The sequence below is a fragment of the Delphinus delphis genome, chromosome X (assembly GCF_949987515.2).
Source record: "Delphinus delphis chromosome X, mDelDel1.2, whole genome shotgun sequence".
Classification (NCBI taxonomy): Eukaryota; Metazoa; Chordata; class Mammalia; order Artiodactyla; family Delphinidae; genus Delphinus; species Delphinus delphis.
In genome coordinates, this window is record NC_082704.1 from 49,257,036 (window position 1) to 49,280,678 (window position 23,643).

Below are 23,643 nucleotides of genomic sequence, written 5' to 3' on the forward strand. Positions count from 1 at the left end.
GCAGACATCAGATCATTTAAAAGCTTATAAACCATATGTCAGAGGATTAGTTTAAGGATTATCCTATATCCATGAATTTGTCTTGCTTTGTGACTGGAGGGACTTAGCAATGACTTGTACTGTTCCCATATAAAGCCAACTTGCAGTTGCTACTGCTTCCACTGCTGCAGGTCAAATATCACCATACATGACATTAACTGGTAAAGCAGGATGGTTTTTCTTGTTCACTGGCTGGAATGAACCAGTGGAAGTTTTGGCTTTTCTTGTAGGTTTCTAGTGAACTTAGATGATACAGACTAGAAGTAGGGTAGGATGATGCCCCATTGGGCAAAGTTTGAAGAATGGAAAATAAATTCTTCTTCCTTCTTCCCCCATATGTATTTTTCTGAGACACAGTAGTTCATGTCACCTTTCCAAAGGTGTTTTAGGAGACTGAGCAAGACTGTTGTTGGTGGAGTAATCAGCTGCACTTGTTACAAAACTTTGGCCAGTTTGGTAATGCACACACTCATATCTGCTTTTCCTTCTTCCCTATCACTTCCCTTTTCCCTGGGATTGCACTCCTAAGTAAAGTGTTAACAAGTAAGAATTTGTCTCAGGCTCTGTTTTTTAGGGAACTGAAGGTAAAACACCTGATAAGCAAATAGACTTTTAAGTGGAAAGGGACATATTTTAAGCAGATGAGAGACATAATCCAATTTACATACTTAAAAGATCTCTTTGGATGCTACAGATTGTGGGAGCACAATTATGTCAGTAGGGAGATTAGTTGGAATTTTATTGTAGTAGTCTATGTGAAAGATGGTAGTGTTTTGGCAAATGGTTTTGATAGTGGAATGGGGAAGTGGATTGTTTTCTAATACATTTTGAAGAATGGTGGACAAGACTTAATTAAAGAATGCATGGGGGTGGTTGTAAAGAAAAGAATTAAATCAAGGATAGTGCTAAATTAGGGGTTTGAGCTAGGGGGTGGAAGAATTGTGCTATATTTTGAGTTGAGGCTTATTCTGGATAAATGAGTCAGTGGACGTAGCAGAGAAATCAACAACTACATTTTGGATATATTAATTTTAAGATGCCCTATTAGAATTTCAGATTGAAAGCCAAGTATGAAACTATGTGCTCACAGTTCATAGCCAAAAATTAAAATTTGTGGGATACAGTTAAGTAAGTACGGGGGGAAATTTTATAGTGCTAAATGCTTTCAGTAGTAAAGAAGAAAGGTCTCAGAGCAGTAAGTTGTACCCCAAGAAACTAGAAAAAGAAGAATAAAATAAATGCAAAGCTGATAGAGAAAAGGAACTATTATTAAAGACAGTCAATAAAAATCATTCAATTTTATAATCAAATAAATGATAAAATAAAATAATTAAATTTAATAAACTTCTAATAAAAACAACAAAGCTAAAAAGAGAAGATGCAAATCACAGATATTATGAATGAGATATGGATGTCACTACAGATCCTGCAGCCATTAAAAACATAATATGAGAAAACTTTGAATAACTTTAAGTTCATAAACTGGACAACTTAGAAGAAATGAATAGTTTTCTAAAAAAAACATAAATTATCAAAACTCAACTGAGATGAAATACATAACCTGAACAGTCCTATAACCATTAAAGAAATTAAATTTGTAATTAAAACATCCCCAAAATGAAATTTCCACGTCCAAATGATTTCAATGTGTAAGTCTATCAAACATTTGAAAAAGAATAAACATTAACAACAATTGTACACAAAATCTTCTAGAAAATAGAGATGGAGGGAATATTTTTTACTTTATGATGCTAGTATCACACTTTTACCAAAACCAAACAAAGAAAGTGCCAAAAAAAATGAAGAAGAAAACAAAAAAGAAACCTACAGAGCAATATCTAAATAGACATTTCTCTAAAGAAGCCATACAGATAGCCAAGAAGCACACGAAAAGCTGTTCAACATCACTAATTATTAGAGAAATACAAATCAAAACTACAATGAGGTATCACCTCACACCAGTTAGAATGGACATCATCAGAAAATGTACAAACAACAAATGCTGGAGAGGGTGTGGAGAAAAGGGAACCCTCTTGCACTGTTGGTGGGAATGTAAATTGATACAGCCACTATGGAGAACAGTATGGAGGTTCCTTAAAAATCTAAAAATAGAATTACCATATGATACAGCAATCCTACTACTGGGCATATACCCAGAGGAAACCATAATTCAAAAAGACACATGCACCCCAATGTTCATTGTAACACTATTTACAATAGCCAGGTCATGGAAGCAACCTAAATGCCTATCGACAGACGAATGGATAAAGAAGTTGTGGTACATATATACAATGGAATATTACTCAGCCATAAAAAGAAACAAAATTGAGTCATTTGGTGAGACGTGGATGGATCTAAAGACTGTCATACAGAGTGAAGTAAGTCAGAAAGAGAAAGACAAATATTGTATATTAATGCATGTATGTAGAACATAGAAAAATGGTACAGATGAACCAGTGTGCAAGGCAGAATTGAGACACAGATGTAGAGAACAAACATAGGGACACCAAGGGGGGGAACCGTGGTGGGGAGGGGTTGGTGGTGTCCTGAATTGGGCGATTGGGATTGACATGTATACACTGATGTGTATAAAATTGATGACTAATAAGAATCTGCAGTATAAAAAAAACAACAAACATACAAGCAAAAAACAACTAATACTAAACTTTCTTTGGGTTACTTGTATGGAAATATGTTAACATAAATGTTTCAGGCATTACATGACATTTCTAAAAATCTTATATGTTCTGGTATAATGTTATGTCATAATTCTAGTTATTACTTTAAAATGTATATCTCAGAAGTAACTAAATTTCCTTGTCAACTGCATTCTTATGAATTTTCATCAAATCTTTAACTGTGGTTATTTTTAAGTCTTTTATCACTTACAGACAGTTCTGTGTGTACTGATGCTTTTGTAAAAATGTTCCTATAAAAGAGTTTCATCTTCAAGGAATTCATGGAAAAGACTCTGACAAGTACAGGTTCCTGGTAACTGACTATACTGATGAACTGAATGAATAAGCATTTTCAGAACTCAATGGAAAGCTGATGAATTCATAAAAGTGCTAACAAACGATCAAGATGAAAAAAAAATAATTACATGGGACTGAGTGAACTGATGAGGACGATTATAATTTTTGTGACTTTGTGTTTGAATTAAAAAAAAATCCCACAAGGACTCAGAGACAAAAAATATACAAATCAATAATCACTGCAAAGTAAAGGAGCTGTTACAGTGGAAGATTACTGGACTGAATGTCAATATTATGACATAGTATGAGTGTGTTTCATGTTTGGTAATTGCAATCATTGTTGCTTTTGTTGTGGTCATCCACTTACAATGCTTGGTGTCAGTTTATTTATCTATTGTAAAAATAAAATACAGTGTGTGTGTGTGAAAAAGAAAAAAGAAACCTACAGAGCAATATCTCTTATGAATATAGATGCAAACTCCTCAACAAAATTTTACCAGACATAATCCAGCAATATGTAAAAAGAATTATACACTATCACAAAATGGAAATTATTTCAGGTAATCAAGGCTGTTTCAACATATGAAAATGCATCCATATAATCCACCATATCAATAAGCTATAAACAAAAGAAAAAGAATATGATCATATCAATTAATACACACAAAAATCATTCAACAAAACCCGTCTCCATTTGTGGACAAATGGACAAATTCTTAGAAAGGTACAATCTCCCAAGACTAAACCAGGAAGAAATAGAAAATATGAACAGACCAATTACAAGTGCTGAAATTGAATCTATGATTAAAAAACTCCAAAAAACCAAAAGTGCAGGACCAGATGTCTTCACAGGCAAATTCGCAAACATTCAACGAAGAGTTGACCCCTATACTTCTGAAATTCTTCCAAAAAATTGCAGAGGAAGGAACATTCCCAAACTCATTAGATGAGGCCACCATCACCTTGATACCAAAACCAGACAAAGACACCACAAAAAAACAAATAAAATTACAGGCCAATATCACTGATGAACATAGATGCAAAAAACCTCACCAAAATATTAGCAAACAGAATCCAACAGCACATTAAAAGGATCATACAGCGTGATCAAGTGTGATTTATACCAGGAATGCAAGGATTCTTCAAACTACACAAATCAATCAATGTGATACAACATATTAACAAACTGAAGGATAAAAATCATATGATAATCTCAGCAGATGCAGAAAAAGCTTTCAACAAAATTCAACACCCATTTATGAGCAAAACTCTCCAGAAAGTGGGCATAGAGGGAACTTACTTCAACATAATAAAGGCCATATATGAGAAGCCCACAGCCACCATCATTCTCAATGGTGAAAAACTGAAAACATTTCCTCTAAGATCAGGATCAAGACAAGGTTGCCCACTCTCACCAGTATATTCAATATAGTTTTGGAAGTCCTAACCACAGCAATCAGAGAAGAAAAGGAAATAAAAGGAATCCAAATCGGAAAAGAAGTAAAACTATCACAGTTTGCAGATGACATGATACACTACATAGAGAATCCTAAAGATGCTACCAGAAGCTACTAGAGCTAATCAATGAGTCTGGTAGAGTAGCAAGATACAAAATTAATGCACAGAAATCTCTTGTATTCCTATACACTAATGATGAAAAATCTGAAAGAGAAAGTAAGGAAACACTCCCACTTACAATTGCAACAAAAATAATAAAATGCCTAGGAATAAACCTACCTAAGGAGACAAAAGACCTGTATGCAGAAAACTATAAGACACTGATGAAAGAAATTAAAAACAATACAAACAAATGAAGAGATATACCATGTTCTTGGATTGGAAGTATCAACATTGTGAAAATTACTATACTACCCAAAGCAATCTACGGATTCAATGCAATACTATGAAATTACCACTGGCATTTTTCACAGAACTAGAACGAGAAATTTTAAAATTTGTATGGAAACACAAAGGACCCCAAATATCCAAAGCATTCTTGAGAAAGAAAAATGGAGCTGGAGGAATCAGGCTCCCTGACCTCAGACTATACTACAAAGCTACAGTAATCAAGACAATATGGTACTGGCACAAACACAGAAATATAGATCAATGGAACAGGATAGAAAGCCCAGAGATAAACCCATGCACATATGGTCCACCTTATATTTCACAAAGGAGTAAAGAATACACAATGGAGAAATGACAGCCTCTTCAATAATTGGTGCTGGAAAACTGTACAGCTACAGGTAAAAGAATGAAATTAGAACACTTCCTAACACTATACACAAAAATAAACTGAAAATGGATTAAAGAACTAAATGTAAGGCCAGACACTATAAAAGTCTTAGAGGAAAACATAGGCAGAACACTCTGTGACATAAAGCATGGCAAGATCCTTTTTGACCCATCTCCTAGTGTAATGAAAATAAAATCAAAAATAAACAAATAGGACCTAATAAAACCTAAAAGTTTTGCACAGCAAAGGAAACCATAAACAAGACGAAAAGACAACCTACAGAATGGGAGAAAATATTTGCAAATGAGGTAACTGACAAAGGATGAATCTCCAAAAAATACAAGCAGCTCACTCAGCTCAATACCAAGGAAACAAAGAACCCATTCCAAAAGTGGGCAGAAGACCTAAATAGACATTTCTCCAAGAAGACATGCAGATTTCCAGTAAACATTAAAATATGCTCAACATCACTAATCATTAGAGAAATGCAAATCAAACCACAATGAGGTATCACCTTACACCACTCAGAATGGCCATCATCAAAAAATCTAGAAACAATAAATGCTGGAGGGGGTGTGGAGAAAAGGGAATCCACCTGCACTGTTGGTGGGAATGTAAATTGATACACCCACTATGGAGAACAGTATGTAGGTTCCTTAAAAAACTAAAGCTAGAACTACCATATGACCCAGCAATCCCACTACTTGTCATATACCCTGAGAAAACCATAATTCATAAAGAGACATGTGCCACAATGTTCAGTGCAGTGCTATTTACAATAGCCAGGACATGGAAGCAACCTAAGTGTCCATTAACAGATGAATGGATAAAGAAGATGTGGCACATATACACAATGGAATATTGCTCAGCCATAAAAAGGGATGAAATTTTGTTATTTGTAGTGAGGTTGATGGACTTACAGTCTGTCATACAGAGTGAAGTAAGTCAGAAAGAGAAAAACAAATATCATATGCTAACACATGTGTATGGAATCTAATAAAACAGTACTGATAAACCTAGTGGCAGGGCAGGAATAAAGATGCAGACATAGAGAATGGACTTGAGGACATGCGGGGTGGGGAAGGGGAAGTTGGGATGAAGTGAGAGAGTAATATTGACATATATACACTACCAAATGTAAAATGGATGGCTAGTGGGAAGCTGCTGCATAGCATAGGGAGATCAACTTGACGCTTTTTGATGGCCTAGAGGGGTGGGACAGGAAGGGTGGGAGTGAGGCTCAAGAGCAAGGGCATATGGGGATATATGTATACATGTAGGTGATTCAGTTTGTTGTACAGCAGAAACTAACACAAAATTGTAAAGCAATTATACTCCAATAAAGACTAAAAATATATGTATAGCTTACCAGTAACTCTCCAAAATTTTAGCTTGGTTTATTTTCTCCACAGCATTTATCACAATATTGTTTATTTATGTGTTTTTTTGTTTTTGTTCCTTCCACCCCTTGAACACAACTCCATACAAAGAAAGATATTATTTTTCCTGTTAACTGCTGCATTCATTGTACTTATCACAAATCTGGCACATCATAGTTATTATAATAAATGTCTATATTTTAAAATCATATTAATATTTTTCAAGTGCATACAAGGTGAGACACTTAGATTCCCTCTCAAGACCAAGGCAGTCATTCTTTCAACTGATAAGAATGTTGACCACTGATGTATTATATTGAGTCCTTCCCCAGGAATTGCTCTCTGCTGAAGGAAGATGCCTCACCAAGGTCATGTCCCCTCCCTAAATATAGCCTGCATCATATCATGGGTCAATGTAGGAGTAAAAAGACCTGGCCCTATTGCCTCACTGCACTTTTTTATTCTTTTTTCGGTACGCGGGCCTCTCACTGCTGTGGCCTCTCCAGTTGCAGAGCACAGGCTCCAGATGCACAGGCTCAGCAGCCATGGCTCACGGACCCAGCCGCTCTGTGGCATGTGGGATCTTCCCGGACCGGGGCACGAGCCCATGTCCCCTGCATCGGCAGGCGGACTCTCAACCACTGCGCCACCAGGGAAGCCCCTCACTGCACATTTTTGAGGGGCTTTACCAAGCTCAGCATTCCTCCTAAGATTGGATGGGACCTCTGTTGCTACCATATCATGGTTTTACTACTCCCTCTACGCAGTCCTGCTTCCTTCATTCTGTTCTAAGTTTGTTTCCAAAAGGAAGTCCCAATAAATCTCCTAAATGCAATTCTTTGTTTCAGAGTCTGTTTCCTAGGGTACTTGACATAAGGCAGCTACTTCAGAAATATTTTTTAAATCTAGCTTCTTCATCTCAACTGTCATTGACCTAGTCTCAGATTTATCGCTTCCCACTTGGATTATTTCAACAGTCTCCAAATTTTTCTTTTGTTATATACACCTTCTCTCCAACACTTTTAGAATTCTTAGTCATGAACCTCTAGCATAGTGCTTCTTAAACTTTATTGGGTCTTGGAATTCTCTGTAAATATGATAAAATTCTTGTCTTGTCCCTGACCTCACCTCATCAAATAATTGTACTTTTGCATCTATATATAAATTACTACATATAATTTTCTTGGCCTCGGACCCCCTAAAACCCATCTCTGGAACCTAACTTAAGAAATTCTGTTCAAAAGGCTTAAAGTAACTGAGTAGGCAAAACATGCAATTATTTAAGCACTCATTTCTAAGAAAAATAGAACATTAAAATTATTTTATATCTCTTTATTTACTCTTTTTTTCTGCTTGTTTTTGTTTGGCCAGGTGAACAACATTGAAAATCATCCAAGGAGAAGAACAGGAAGCCATGATAGAAGAAGGAAGATAACTTCAAAGGTAAGAAAGGGCAGTGATGTTCTTTGGCTAAAAAAACAGGGGGAAATCTCCTAGAAAAATATTTAATTTTTAAAATTGAGAGATAATTGACATATAACATTATATTAGTTTCAGGTTTACAACATAATGATTTGATATATGCATACATTGGAAAATGATCACCACAAAAAGTTAACATCCATCACCACATTTTTTTCTTACAGTGAGAAATTTTAAGATCTACTGTCAGCAATTTTCAAATATACAATGCAGTATTATTAACTACAGTCACCATGCTGTACATTACACCTCCAGGATTTATTTATTTTATAACTGGAAGTTTGATCCTTTTGACTACTTTCACCCATTTCACTCCCCCCGAACCCCCACCTCTGGCAACCAGCAATCTTTTCTCCATATCTATGAGTTCAGTTTTTTGTTTCTGTTTCTGTTTTTAAGATTCCACTATAAATGTGGTCATGAGGTATTTGGTATTTGTCTTTTTCTGTCTGACTTATTTCACTTAGCATAATGCCCTCAAGGTCCAACCATGTTGTCACATGGATTTACTCTTATAAACCCTTCAAGGCTTTTTTATGATGCTCTTTCTCTCTGAAGGAGATTGGTAGTATAGTAGTAATCCTAATCTTTTTAAATCAGTAAATAATTTGTCTCCCATCAATTATGTATAATGTAAAATCAAGAGAATTATGTGAATGCAGGTGGACTAATAAAGCACCATTAAAAAGGTTAATCCAATTAGTTAAAATCAAGATAATTACAATAAACATAGCAGGTCAGGTTTGCTTACCAAGAATGAGAAGGAGAACAATTTATTTATTAAGTTAATACAGTGGTATATAAAGCACTAAAGTATATGTTTGACTCACAGTCACTGACTCAAAAACAGTGAAAATCTTCTAATTATTGTATAATGACATTGAGGCCCAATTTATTTTTTACTATGAAGATGAACTCTTTAGATACAAAATTCATTACAAAATTATTCAAGGACGCCATCTTTTTTAAAATGTTGAGAAACTTTATAAGTAATGCACATCTTAATTACTTCATACATTTATTCCACATTTATTAGGTATTGGGCAGTTCACTACATACTTTAAATCAATTAGCCAATTTAATCTTCACAACTACTCTGAAAAGTAGTTTTATATCCCATATTACTGATGAAGAAAGGCTTAGTGATTATGGAATTAGCCTAAGATCACACAGGTAGTAAGTGAAGAGTCAAGAATCAAACTCAAGGCTACTGTCTCTATTATGTAAAAAGTTCTTTAAAATGATCTATATCCATACACACATTCCATTGTAACACAGTATATCACAGTATGTATTTTTATGATCCCTATATCAGTTAACCATTGCTTTATAATGAAACACTTCAAAACTTATTGGCTTAAAATAAAAATCATTTATTTGTTCAAAATTCTGTGGGTCAGAAATTTGGACTAGGCTCAACCATGATAGTTCATCTCTGCTCTTTGAGGTGCTAGCTGGACACAATATTAAGTGTAGGGCCACAAGTGGTATAGCTGGACTGACTGATTTCACTGGCTCTCTCTTCCCACATAGTCTCTCATCATCCAGCAGACTAGCCTGGTCTTGGTCAAATGCAGACAGCATTCCTAGAGGGAGAGAATGGCAGCCCTAAGGACTCCTGAGGCTTAAGCTTAGAATGTGCACCACATCATTTGTGTTTCATTCAATTAGTCAAAGCAAATCACAAAGCCAATCCAGATCCAAAGGGTTTAGAACTAGATTCCATTTTTTGATGGAAGGAGATGAAACTAATTTGTGATCATTTGTGATTTACCAAATTCCCATTAGTAATAATAGGGAAAGCCTATTACGTAATGATTACTTGATATTTAATATAGCAATCAAAATAAATATTATTGAAATTATCAAGATGAAAACTATCTAAGAAATGCTATTATTGGTAAATTAATATGATAGACACAAATGTAATTATTTTGTTCAGCAGAAGCAATGGAGGGTTCTTTAAAATATACTCTCTAACAAAATACTTTTTAATTTTAGTGTCTTATTTTTGAAGCAACTTGTGAACATACATTTTTTTTATAACTAGTTTCTAATATTCAAGGAAAAAAGCCATAGAAATTCAATTTTATCACTGCTTTCTGATAGAGTTATAAATTATTTAAAAATTCTTTATCTTCACAATGCCCAGTTGAATACATTGAGGGAATACATTCAGATAACAGAAACAAAAAGTTTCAGCAACTGATGCAACTATCTTGCCGAGTTAGAGAAAAACATGCCTTTCTCTAAACACTTTAACCCTAGGAGATTCATTCCAGTAGGTCAAAAAAAAAGCAGCTGACAAAAATCAGTGTTAAAGGAAATATAACTCACGTTCTTCACAGAATGTATAAAATGGTTAAAATGTTAATGTAGAAATATTATCAGTCTTTATTTCCCTTTTAGAAATAGTTTTCTACTAAAATAAGTGAAAACATTTGGTACTAAGTAATTTAGCAGTTGGCAAGCCAATATTGCTTTGTTTGTTTTCCAATAATTAAGACTAGACATTCAGATGATTTCTATTAGAATTTGTCTTCCTGAGGTTAAAAAAGAACTTTGCTTATAATGTCAAATACTGAGCTTTCTTTTCAACCTGAGTATTGACTTCCTCCTTGTCTAAAAGAGAGCAGTAACTTCTACATCACAGGAAAAATACCAAGCATAAGATAATCAAACTCATAAATTGCTGTACTTGTTCTTTATTTATTGACTGTCAGAGTCTAGTCAAGATCCAATTAAAGTCCGAAGTAAAAGAAAAGGGAAAATTAGAAATAGATCAACAAATACACAAAACCTCTTGTGAAATCTAAATAGATTTGGCTCTTATATCTTATGCTTAACCATCTGTGAAAAATATATAAACTAACTTCTCACTCTACCTAATGAACATGTTTTACTTTGTAGAATGATTATATCTTAAACTTGATTAATGTTGGTAATTTCCAACTGAAATCATCCATGCCCACAATACATGTCCTTTCTGGTGGCAGACACTCTGATAATATACCTTGTGTTTTGTTATCTAGAATAATTAATACCAAGAACATTAGAAGGGCTAGGTGAAGACTCTTGATGCAAAGTTTTTACTTTTTTCAGGGAAAGTAGTTTACCAAAGACCATCAGACATTTTGCAAACTTAGCCTGGATAACAATCACATAGTAAGAGTAATAGAATTAATATTTGTGGAACACCCTGCCCTGTACTGGGAACTGGGAGCTGGGAATATATATATATATATATATATATATATATATATATATATATATATATATATATATATATATATATATAAAATCACTTTTTAATTTAATTTTCACAATCCTCTGTCATAAAAATTACTATTTCTATTGCCCAAGCAAGACAACTGAGGTCCTGAGAATTCAGTAAGTTATGGAGCTAAGATTTAACTTAATTCTCTTTCAGGACTTAAGGGTTCTATGTGGCAAATTAGATCAAAGTCTAAGGGATCAGGATTCACATGGGGGCTTTATCCATGGAAAAAATCATAAAGCATGCTATGATTCCATTCATGTTAACACTCAAAAAAAAATTTAAGACAAATCTTAGCTGCATACCCCACTGAGTTCTCAAAACTGATCAGCACATCCTCTAATCTTTGAATGTACATTCCTATATATGTGTCTTTGTGTGTATGCATGTTATCTTGTTTGATGGAACAAAGTATTTCATTAACTATGAGTGAAGTATGCATAGGGAAAATGAAGTGATTGTGATAAGAATCAGATGATATTTCTAAATTTTTAATTCATTTAATTCAAGATGTCATATCTTTGTATTACTAGGATTCAATTCACTTATTGAATTCAAACAGTCCTTTAAGGTTAACAAGAAGAGAAAAACAATATTTCCTAAAGTATCCAGATAATAATGTGGTAAAGGTCTTTTAAAAATTATAATTACCTAAATAACTTTTTTGTTCACTGCTTCACTGCTGTTTACACACATTAGAGTAAATTATATTTAAGCATATAATTCCACTTATAAATTATTATTTATTTTATGGCTTTTCAAAACACATATAATTCCAAATGCCAACTTTACATATAGAACCTGCTTCAATAGCACTTACACTTTGATACTTTAAATGTCAGCAGCCCGTCTTTGATGAGCAGCTTAACAATTCTAAAACAGCATGTACATTTATTTTAAAAAGAGGAAAAATCAGTATGCAAATTCATGTCAGTATTTCATTCTACTGCATACAAAGTGGCTATTGTTAAAAATGGTAAGTTGAAAAATGCTAGCCAGTATCCTTTTCAAACTTATAATATTCTAGTAAATTTAACTATAATACATTTAAGCTACTGAAGACTCACTTAGGCACAAAAGTGAAAAGAATATTAATGTTAGCACTAGAAGGTTGAGTATGAGCATCAGAATAATGTTCTTTTCCTGTAGACATTATATCATATGAACAGATGGCCTGCTTCTTTGCAGAAGAGATTTTCTATTACCATACAAAATACTCATGGTATAATAGAAAATGCATTGGATTGGGAGTGAGGAGACCTGAGTTGTAGTTTCAGCTTTTTCATCATTCTATATGTGTGACCTGAGGTAAGTCAGCTTCAAAAACTGAAGAAATTTGGGAGGTATGGATAACACCACATTAGACAATCATTAAATCGATTAAGTGGACCATAGTGAACATTTCTGAAGCAATAAATAGGAATATAGCAAAGTAGAAAATATTTAAATGTCTCACACATAACAAGTACACATACTGTGTGAAAGTGCTGTTTCAGTTATATAGATGTCTTGTGGTTTGCCAGAGTGTATGATCAATCTTTCTCCAAAAACAAATTGCTAAAAATGTTGAAACACCAAGAGGATATGTGAAAAGGCTTATTATTCACACAGAGAGGCTTTCTGTGAATAGTAGTGTGGGTACCCAAATGGATCCAAAATAGCTTGAGTGAAGGGAAGGGCAAGTGGCTTTGTTTTTTATTGTGACTTGGGTGTGGGGCTAGAGTGAGGGAAGTTTGTACTTCCCTCTGGCACCAAAGGAGAGAATGTGCATGCTTCTTTATCCACTTTCCCAGATTTGGGGAAGAAGAAAAAAAGGAGTGGTTGGGCTTTAAAGTTCTCATGGTCAAACATCAAAATGGTCAGAATCTTTATTGCAACAGATACATATGTGTATACCTGGTCACTTCTTATTGAGAAGTGCTCTCAAAAAGATGTATATATAGCTTCTATTCTTGAGCAGTTTTCACCATATAATATTCAGGAAAATGAGGATAAAAAGATTTTTACATGTTTGAACTCTGGATGAGATATTGTGAGGGTAGATTTCTAGTGTCTGTGGTTCCCACTTACTTTTATCCCAGTGAAAGGGAACTTCTGCAAATGGGAAGAGGCCCTCCTTACTAACAGGTACACAGGTCCTGCTTACATAGTAAGACCTATGGTGTGTCTTGGCCATTGCTCATATTAAATTATTCTTCAGGAATAATTGAGTAGGCATTTGATTCCCTCTCAACCATATGTAGCTGAAACGTAGGAATATCATATCTACAAATATCACAGGACAGTCTGGGAAATACATATATATCAGGTAATATATCAAAACTTTCAGCCAGGGATGATACTCCCTTTGGGAAGTCATACTATTGACCCTGATAGACATCATTTTCTGAAAAACCTTCCTGAGTTGGAGCAGCTCCTATTGTTTTTTATAGATACCCCTGCACACATACTTTGGAGAAACTGTTATTTTGTGGCCTCTTCCTCCTTAATGTTCCTCAAAGTAAGTATCTGTTGATACAAAATACTTATAATATTTTAAAGTGTCTCCTTAAAATTCACAATAGCTTTAATAAAAATAATCAATATCTCAGACTTGCAGGGTCATGCCTTACTGTATAAATTGTAATTTTAGAGGATGAGGGGAATATGGCGAAAGAGTAAGACACAGAGATCACCTTCCACCCCACAGATACACCAGAAATACATCTACACAAGGAACAACTCCTACAGAACACCTACTGAACACTGGCAGAAGACCTCACACCTCCCAAGAGGCAAGAAACTCCCCACGTACCTGGGTAGGGCAAAAGAAAAAAAGAAAAAACAGAGACAGAAGAATAGGGATGGGATCTGCACCAGTGGGAGGGAGCTGTGAAGGAGGAAAGGTTTCCACACACTAGGAAGCCCCTTCGCGGGCAGAGACTGCGGGTGGTGGAGTGGGGAGCTTCGGAGCCATGGAAGAGAGCACAGCAACAGGGGTGCAGAGGGCAAAGCGGGGACATTCCCACACAGAGGATTGGTGCCGACCGGCACTCACCAGCCTGAGAGGCTTTTCTGCTCACCCGCCAGGGCAGGCAGGGCTGTGAGCTGAGGCTCAGGCTTCGGTCGGAGCACAGGGAGAGGACTTGGGTTGGCGGCGTGAACACAGCCTGAAGGGGTTAGAGCACCACAGCTAGCCGAGTGGGAGTCCGGGAAAAGGTCTGGAGCTGCCGAAGAGGCAAGAGACTTTTTCTTCCCTCTTTGTTTCCTGGTGCGCCAGGAGACGGGATTAAGAGCTCTGCTTAAAGGAACTCCAGAGATGGGCGTGAGCAGCGGCTAAAAGCGTGGACCCGAGATGGGAGGGAGACGCTAAGGCTGCTGCTGCCACCACCAGGGGCCTGTGTGCGAGCACAGGTCACTCTCCACACCACCCTTCTGGGGAGCCTGTGCAGCCTGCCACTGCCAGGTTCCTGGGATCCAGGGACAACTTCCCCAGGAGAACGCATTGTGAGCCTCAGGCTGGTGCAACGTCACCCTGGCCTCTGTTGCTGCAAGCTCGCCCCGCACTCCGTGCCCCTCCCTCCCCCTGGCCTGAGTGAGCCAGAGCCCCCGAATCAGCGACTCCTTTAACCCCGTCCTGTCTGACCGAAAAACAGACGCCCTTTGGCGACCTACTGGCAGAGGCGTGGCCAAATTTGGGAGCTGTGAGAACGAAGAAGAGAAAGGGAAATCTTTCCCAGCAGCCTCAGAAGCAGCAGATTAAAGCTCCACAATCAACTTGATGTACCCTGCAACTGTGGAATACATGAATAGACAACGAATCATTCCAAATTGAGGAGGTGGACTTTAGAGAAGATTTAGGGTTTTTTCCCCTTTGCCTCTTTTTGTGAGTGTGTATGTGTATGCTTCTCTGTGAGATTTTGTCTGTATAGATTTGCTTCCACCATTTGCCCTAGGTTTCTATCAATCTGTTTCTTTTTTTTTAAATTTTTTTCTTAATAATTATTTTTGATTTTAATAACTTTATTTTATTTTACTTTATCTTCTTTCATTCTTTCTTTCTTTCCTTCCTTCCCTCCTTTAGACAACGAATCATCCCAAATTGAGCAGATGGACTTTGAGAGAAAGATTTTTGATTTTTTCCCCTTTTCCTCTTTTTGTATGTATTTGTATGTTTCTATATGAGATTTTGTCTGTATAGCTTTGCTTCCACCATTTGTCCTAAGGTTCTATCCATCCTACTTTTTAAAAATTTATTTTCTTAATAATTATTTTTAATTTAATAACTTTATTATATTTTACTTTATTTTATTTTATCTTCTTTCATTCTTTCTTTTTTCCTTCCTTCCCTCCTTCTTTCCTTCCTCCCACCTTCCCTCCCTCCCTCCCTCCCTCCTTCCTTTCTTTCTTTCTTTCCTTCTTTCCTTCTGTCCTTCTTTCCTTCAGTCCTTTCTTTCTTCCTTCCTTGCTTCCTTCCTTCCTTCCTTCCTTACTTTCTTTCTTTCTTCCTACTTCTACTAATTATTTCTCTTTACATTTTCTCCCTTTTATTCTGAGCCGTGCAGATGAAAGGTTCTTGCTGCTAAAGCCAGGAGTCAGTGCTGTGCCTCTGAGGTGGGAGAGCCAACTACAGGACACTGATCAACAAGAGACCTCCCAGCTCCACATAATATAAAATGGCAAAAAACTCCCAGATATCTCCATCACAATGCCAGCACCCAGCTTCACTCAACACCAGCAAGCTACAGTGCTGGACACCCTATGCCAAACAACTGGCAAAACAGGAACACAACCCCACCCATGAGCAGAGAGGTTGCCTAAAATCATAATAAGTCCACAGACACCCCAAAACACACCACCAGACGTGGACCTGCCCACCAGAGAGACAAGATCCAGCCTCATACACCAGAACGCAGACACTAGTCCCCTCCACCAGGAAGCCTACACAACCCACCGAACGAAACTTAGCCACTAGGGACAGACACCAAAAACAACGAGAACTACAAACATGCAGCCTGCAAAAAGAAGACCCCAAACGCAGTAAGATAAGCAAAATGAGAATACAGAAAAACACACAGCAGATGAAGGAGCAAGATAAAAACCTACAAGACCTAACAAAGGAAGAGGAAATAGGCAGTCTACCTGAAAAAGAATTCAGAATAATGATAGTAAAGATGATCCAAAATCTTGGAAATAGAATAGACAACATGCAAGAAACATTTAACAAGGACCTAGAAGAACTAAAGATGAAACAAACAACAATGAACAACACAATAAATGAAATGAAAAATACTCTAGATGGGATCAATAGCAGAAAAACTGAGGCAAAAGAACGGATAAGTGACCTGGAAGATCACTTAGTGGAAATAACTACTGCAGAGCAGAATAAAGAAAACAGAATGAAAAGAACTGAGGAGCATCTCAGAGATGTCTGGGACAACATTAAACGCACCAACATTCGAATTATAGGGGTTCCAGAAGAAGAAGAGAAAAAGAAAGGGACTGAGAAAATATTTGAAGAGATTATAGTTGAAAACTTCCCTAATATGGGAAAGGAAATAGTTAATCAAGTCCAGGAAGCACAGAGCATCCCATACAGGATAAATCCAAGGAGAAATATCCCAAGACAGATATTAATCAAACTGTCAAAAATTAAATACAAAGAAAACATATTAAAAGGAACAAGGGAAAAACAAAAAATAACACACAAGGGAATCCCCATAAGGTTAACAGCTGATCTTTCAGCAGAAACTCTGCAAGCCAGAAGGGAGTGGCAGAACATATTTAAAGTGATGAAGGAGCAAAACCTGCAACCAAGATTACTCTACCCAGCAAGGATCTCATTCAGATTTGGTGGGGAAATTAAAACCTTTACAGACAAGCAAAAGTTGAGAGAGTTCAGGACCACCAAACCAGCTTTACAACAAATGCTAAAGGAACTTCTCTAGGAAAGAAACACAAGAGAAGGAAAAGACTTAAAATAATGAACCCAAAACAATTTAGAAAATGGCAAAAGGAACATACATATCAATAATTACCTTAAATGTAAATGGACTAAATGTTCCCACCAAAAAGACACAGATTGGCTGAATGGATACAAAAACAAAACACATATATATGCTGTCTACAAGAGACCCACTTCAGACCTACAGACACATACAGACTGAAAGTAAGGGGATGGAAAAAGATATTCCATGCAAACGGAAACCAAAAGAAAGCTGGAGTAGCAACTCTCATATCAGACAAAATAGACTTTAAAATAAAGACTATGACAAGAGAAAAAGAAGGACACTGCATAATGATCAAGGGATCGATCCAAGAAGAAGATATAACAATTGTAAATATTTATGCACCCAACATAGGTGCACCTCAATACATAAGGCAAATACTAACAGCCATAAAAGGGGAAATCGACAGTCACACATTCATAGTAGGGATCTTTAACACCCCACTTTCACCAATGGACAGATCATCAAAAATGAAAATAAAAAAAGGAAACACAAGCTTTAAATGATACGTTAAACAAGATGGACTTAATTGATATTTATAGGACACTCCATCCAAAAGCAACAGAATACACATTTTTCTCAAGTGCTCATGGAACATTCTCCAGGATAGATGATATCTTGGATCACAAATACAGCCTTGGTAAATTTAAGAAAATTGAAATTGTATCAAGTATCTTTCCTGACCACAATGCTATAAGACTAGATATTACAGGAAAATATCTGTAAAAAATACAAACACATGGAGGCTAAACAATACACAACTTAATAACGAAGTGATCATTGAAGAAATCAAAGAGGAAATAAAAAAAAAATACCTAGAAACAAATGACAGTGGTGACTCGAAGGCCCAAAACCTGTGGGATACAGCAAAAGCAGTTCTAAGAGGGAAGTTTATAGCAAAACAAGTCCACCTTAAGAAACAGGAAACATCTCGAATAAACAACCTAACCTTGCACCTCAAGCAATTAGAGAAAGAAGAACAAAAAAAAAAAAGAAAGTTAGCAGAAGGAAAGAAATCATAAAAATCAGATCAGAAATAAATGAAAAAGAAATGAATGAAACAATAGCAAAGATCAATAAAACTAAAAGCTGGTTCTTTGAGAAGATAAACAAAATTGATAAACCATTAGCCAGACTCATCAAGAAAAAAAGGGAGAAGACTCAAATCAATAGAATTAGAAATGAAAAAGAAGTAACAACTGACACTGCACAAATGCAAAAGATCATGAGAGATTACTACAAGCAACTCTTTGCCAATAAAATGGAAAACCTGGAAGAAATGGACAAATTCTTAGAAAGGCACAACCTGCCAAGACTGAATCAGGAAGAAATAGAAAATATGAACAGACCAATCACAAGCACTGAAATTGAAACTGTGATTAAAAATCTTCCAACAAACAAAAACCCAGCACCAGATGGCTTCACAGATGAATTCTATCAAACATTTAGCAAAGAGCTAACACCTATCCTTCTAATACTCTTTCAAAATATAGCAGAGGGAGGAACACTCCCAAATTCATTCTATGAGACCACCATCACCTTGATGCCAAAACCAGACAAGGATGTCACTAAGAAAGAAAACTGCAGGCCAATATCACTGATGAACATAGATGCCAAAATCCTCAGCCAAATACTACCAAACAGAATCCAACAGCACATTAAACAGATCATACACCATGATCAAGTGGGGTTTATTCCAGGAATGCAAGGATTCTTCAATATATGCAAATCAATCAATGTGATACACCATAATAACAAATTGAAGGAGAAAACCCATATGATCATCTCAATAGATACAGAGAAAGCTTTTGACAAAATTCAACACCCATTTATGATAAAAAAACCCTGCAGAAAGTAGGCATAGAGGGAACTTACCTCAACATAATAAAGGCCATATATGGCAAACCCACAGCCAACATCATCCTCAATGGTGAAAAACTGAAAGCATTTCCACTAAGATCAGGAGCAAGACAAGGTTGCCCACTCTCACCACTCTTATTCAACATAGTTTTGGAAGTTTTAGCCACAGCAATCAGAGAAGAAAAGGAAATAAAAGGAATCCAAATTGGAAAAGAAGAAGTAAAGCTGTCACTGTTTGCAGATGGCATGATCCTATACATAGAGAATCCTAAAGATGCTACCAGAAAACTACTAGAGCTAATCAATGAATTTGGTAAAGTAGCAGGGTACAATATTAATGCACAGAAATCTCTGGTATTCCTATACACTAATGATGAAGAATCTGAAAGTGAAATCAAGAAAACACTCCCATTTACCATTGCAACAAAAAGAATACAATATCTAGGAATAAACCTACCTAAGGAGACAAAAGACCTGTATGCAGAAAATTATAAGACACTGATGAAAGAAATTAAAGATGACACAAATAGCTGGGGAGATATACCATGTTCTTGGATTGGAAGAATCAACATTGTGAAAATGACTCTACTACCCAAAGCAATCTATAGATTCAATGCAATCCCTATCAAACTACCACTGGCATTTTTCACAGAACTAGAACAAAATATTTTGCAATTTGTATGGAAACACAAAAGACCCCGAATAGCCAAAGCAATCTTGAGAATGAAAAACGGAGCTGGAGGAATCAGGCTCCCTGACTTCAGACTATACTACAAAGCTACAGTAATCAAGGCAGTATGGTACTGGCACAAAAACAGAAAGATAGATCATTGGAACAGGATAGGAAGCCCAGAGATAAACCTATGCACATATGGTCACGTTACCTTTGATAAAGGAGGCAGGAATGTACAGTGGAGAAAGGACAGCCTCTTCAATAAATGGTGCTGGGAAAACTGGACAGGTACATGTAAAAGTATGAGATTAGATCACTCCCTAACAGCATACACAAAAATAAGCTCAAAATGGATTAAGGACCTAAATGTAATGCCAGAAACTATCAAACTCTTAGAGGAAAACATAGGTAGAACACTCTATGACATAAATCACAGCAAGGTCCTTTTTGACACACCTCCTAGAGAAATGGAAATAAAAACAAAAATAAACAAATGGGACCTAATGAAACTTCAAAACTTTTGCACAGCAAAGGAAACCATAAACAAGACCAAAAGAAAACCCTCAGAATGGGTGAAAATATTTGCAAACGAAGCAACTTACAAAGGATTAATTTCCAAAATTTATAAGCTGCTCATGCAGCTCAATAACAAAAAAAAAAACAAACAACCCAATCCAAAAATGGGCAGAAGACCTAAATAGACATTTCTCCAAAGAGGATATACAGACTGCCAACAAACACATGAAAGAATGCTCAACATCACTAATCATTAGAGAAATGCAAATCAAAACTACAATGAGATATCATCTCACACCAGTCAGAATGGCCATCATCAAAGAATCTGGGAACAGTGAATGCTGGGTGGGTGTGGAGAGTGGGGAGCACTCTTGCAATGCTGGTGGGAGTGTGAATTTGTACGGCCACTGTGGGGAGCAGTGGGGAGTTCCTTAAAAACTACAAATGGAACAGCCATGTGACCCAGCAGTCCCACTGCTGGGCATGTACCCTGAGAAAACCATAGTTCAGGGGGAGTCGTGTGCCATGATGTTCATTGCAGCTCTGTTTGCAGTGGCCCGGAGATGGAGGCGGCCTAGGTGCCCATCATTGGATGGGTGGATTGAGAGGATGTGGTACATATATACAATGGAATATTACTCAGCCTTAAGGAGAAACGAAATTGAGCTATTTGTGGTGGGGTGGATGGACCTGGAGTCTGTCATGCAGGGTGAAGTGAGTTGGAGGGAGAGAGACAGGTGCCGTGTGCTGGCACATATGTATGGAATTTGAGAAAAAAAACAATGTCATGAAGGGCCTAGGGGTAGGACAGGGATAGAGATGCAGACCTACTAGAGGGCAGACTTGGGGATATGGGGAGGGCGGGGGGTGAGCTGTGACTGGGCGGGAGAGGGGCATGGATATATATACACTACCAAACGTAAGGTAGATAGCTGGTCGGGGGCAGTCACATAGCGCAGGGAGATCAGCTCGGTGCTTTGTGACCACCTGGAGGGGTGGGATAGGGAAGGGGGAGGGAGAGAGATACAAGAAGGAAGAGATATGGGAACATATGTATGTGTATAACTGATTCACTTTGTTATAAAGCAGAAACTAACACACCATTGTAAGGCGATTATACCCCAATAAAGATGTTAAAAAAGATTGTAATTTTATTGATAAAAACCATAATGTGTTCTTTTAAATTTCTCTACTTAATGAAAAACATGAAAGAGTCGTCTTCCTCGTATATTCTTATACTCTAACCAATTGTAACCCAAATATTAACTAAGGTCTTATTGTCCAGTAAGACCTAGTTAGAATGAACTTGAATCCCTATCTATGTCTTATGGAAGTCCCAAACTATCTCCAAGAGTTCTATGAATTACTAGAGGATCTAGGTTCTCAGAGTTTCCATTAGCTCCAGGCTCCTACTTCTGCTGAAATACTTCCATTTATAAATTATCTCTTAAAGTGCTATTCCTTTTATGCCTATTTTGAATTGCTTTATATGGATAAAGAAACAATCTTTGTTAGAATGGCAGGTTTTAATAATGGTTTTATGGAAAAGTGTTTCTTGTACGAGGATTACAACATTGCAAATAACTTTTATTCTTAACTAAACTCCATACTTTATTCAGATTCTTTTAATTCCCTTTTTTTTCTAAATTTAAGGTCCTTCTTATGTTAGGGTCCTATCCTATATGCCACATTTATTCAGTGTTCATGTCTCCTTAGACTCCTCCAGCCTGTGACAATTTTTTAGACTTTCTTTGTTTTTGATAACTTTGACAGTTTTGAGGAGTGCTGATCAAGTATTTTGTAGAATACCCCTTGATTTTGGTATGTCAGCTGTTTCTCTTATGGTTAGACTGGGGTTATGGGTTTTGGGAGGTAAACTACCATTCTCAACCCATTATATCAAAAGTACATGCTATCAAAATTACATCACTGATGATGCTAACCTTGATCAACTGGCTGAAGTTGATTTTGCCATTTTTTTCCACTATAAAATTATTTCTCCTTCCTTCCTTTTCCAGTTAGAAAGCCTTGCCCACATTTTAAGTGTGGGAAGGACGTCTGCTCCACCTCAGTGAGGGGCCGGTATCTATATATGTTACTGAACTTAGGTTCGGCTCCTCACCCCTCAAAAGTCAATAATGGAGGGGCAAGTGTCAGTAGAAAGGAAAGGTGCTTTATTCAGAAAAGCTGGTGATCTGGGCAGAAGGCAGACTCATGTCCCATGACCAACTCCAAAGTTTCTGCTCAGCCATGACAGTTTTTAAAGGTAAAAAGGAGAAACAATCTCAGTTCATCATTAAGGTAGGAAGTCAGATGCTTCAATTTTCCATTGTTTGCAGATCTACTGACTTCTCCTGATCTTCCTTTGGATGCTAACCTGCTGTGTCATTTACCTGCAAATTTGCTAAGAGGGAAGCTGGGGGAAGAATGTCTGTCATTCTTTAACTAATTAATTCTTCTTTCTTACTCCTTTTAATCCAGGAAAGGAATCAACAGGTTAGGCAAGGCATTTAGTAGAACAGAAGTCAGGAGTTAGGTTAAAGGTTACGTAGTGAGCTCATTTTTATAATTAAGGTTTAAGGGGAACAGAAATAGACAAACAGGAAAGAGGCAAAAGAGCTGCTTACACATACATTATATGGAATTCTGCTGTATGGGAGATAAGTCTTTTCTCCCTCATTTATTCACCTATTTATATCAGTATGTAAACATAGATATGCTACCTTATTTATTTTATTGCTCAAATTGTTCCAACTTTGGCCATTTGGAGCTCTTTCAGTTGGTTCCTCTGTTCCTTTGACATGTCCTCATCATTGTGAGGTTTTTTTTTTTTTTTTTGAGCACTTTCTTACTTTCTGACACCATAAGATGTCCCAGGCTCATTTTGTATGTTTCCTATTTCCTGCCCCAGTTCTAGAACTGGCCATTTCTACAAGGATCTATGTTCCCTTTATTGGGGAATGGAATTAGAAACCACTATATGAGCATGGGATGTGCTTGTTGCTACTGGAGTGTCATTGCTTCTAAGCCTTCTTAGCAGATAGAGCTAGGAAATGTGTGTGTGTGTGTATGTATATATATATATATATATATATATATATATATATATATATACTAATCTGTGTATATACACAGATCTAATAAATAATATACATAAATATATATCCAACCATATCTGTATTGGGCTTGTATCTATGAGTTAAACATGAGTTTATACTG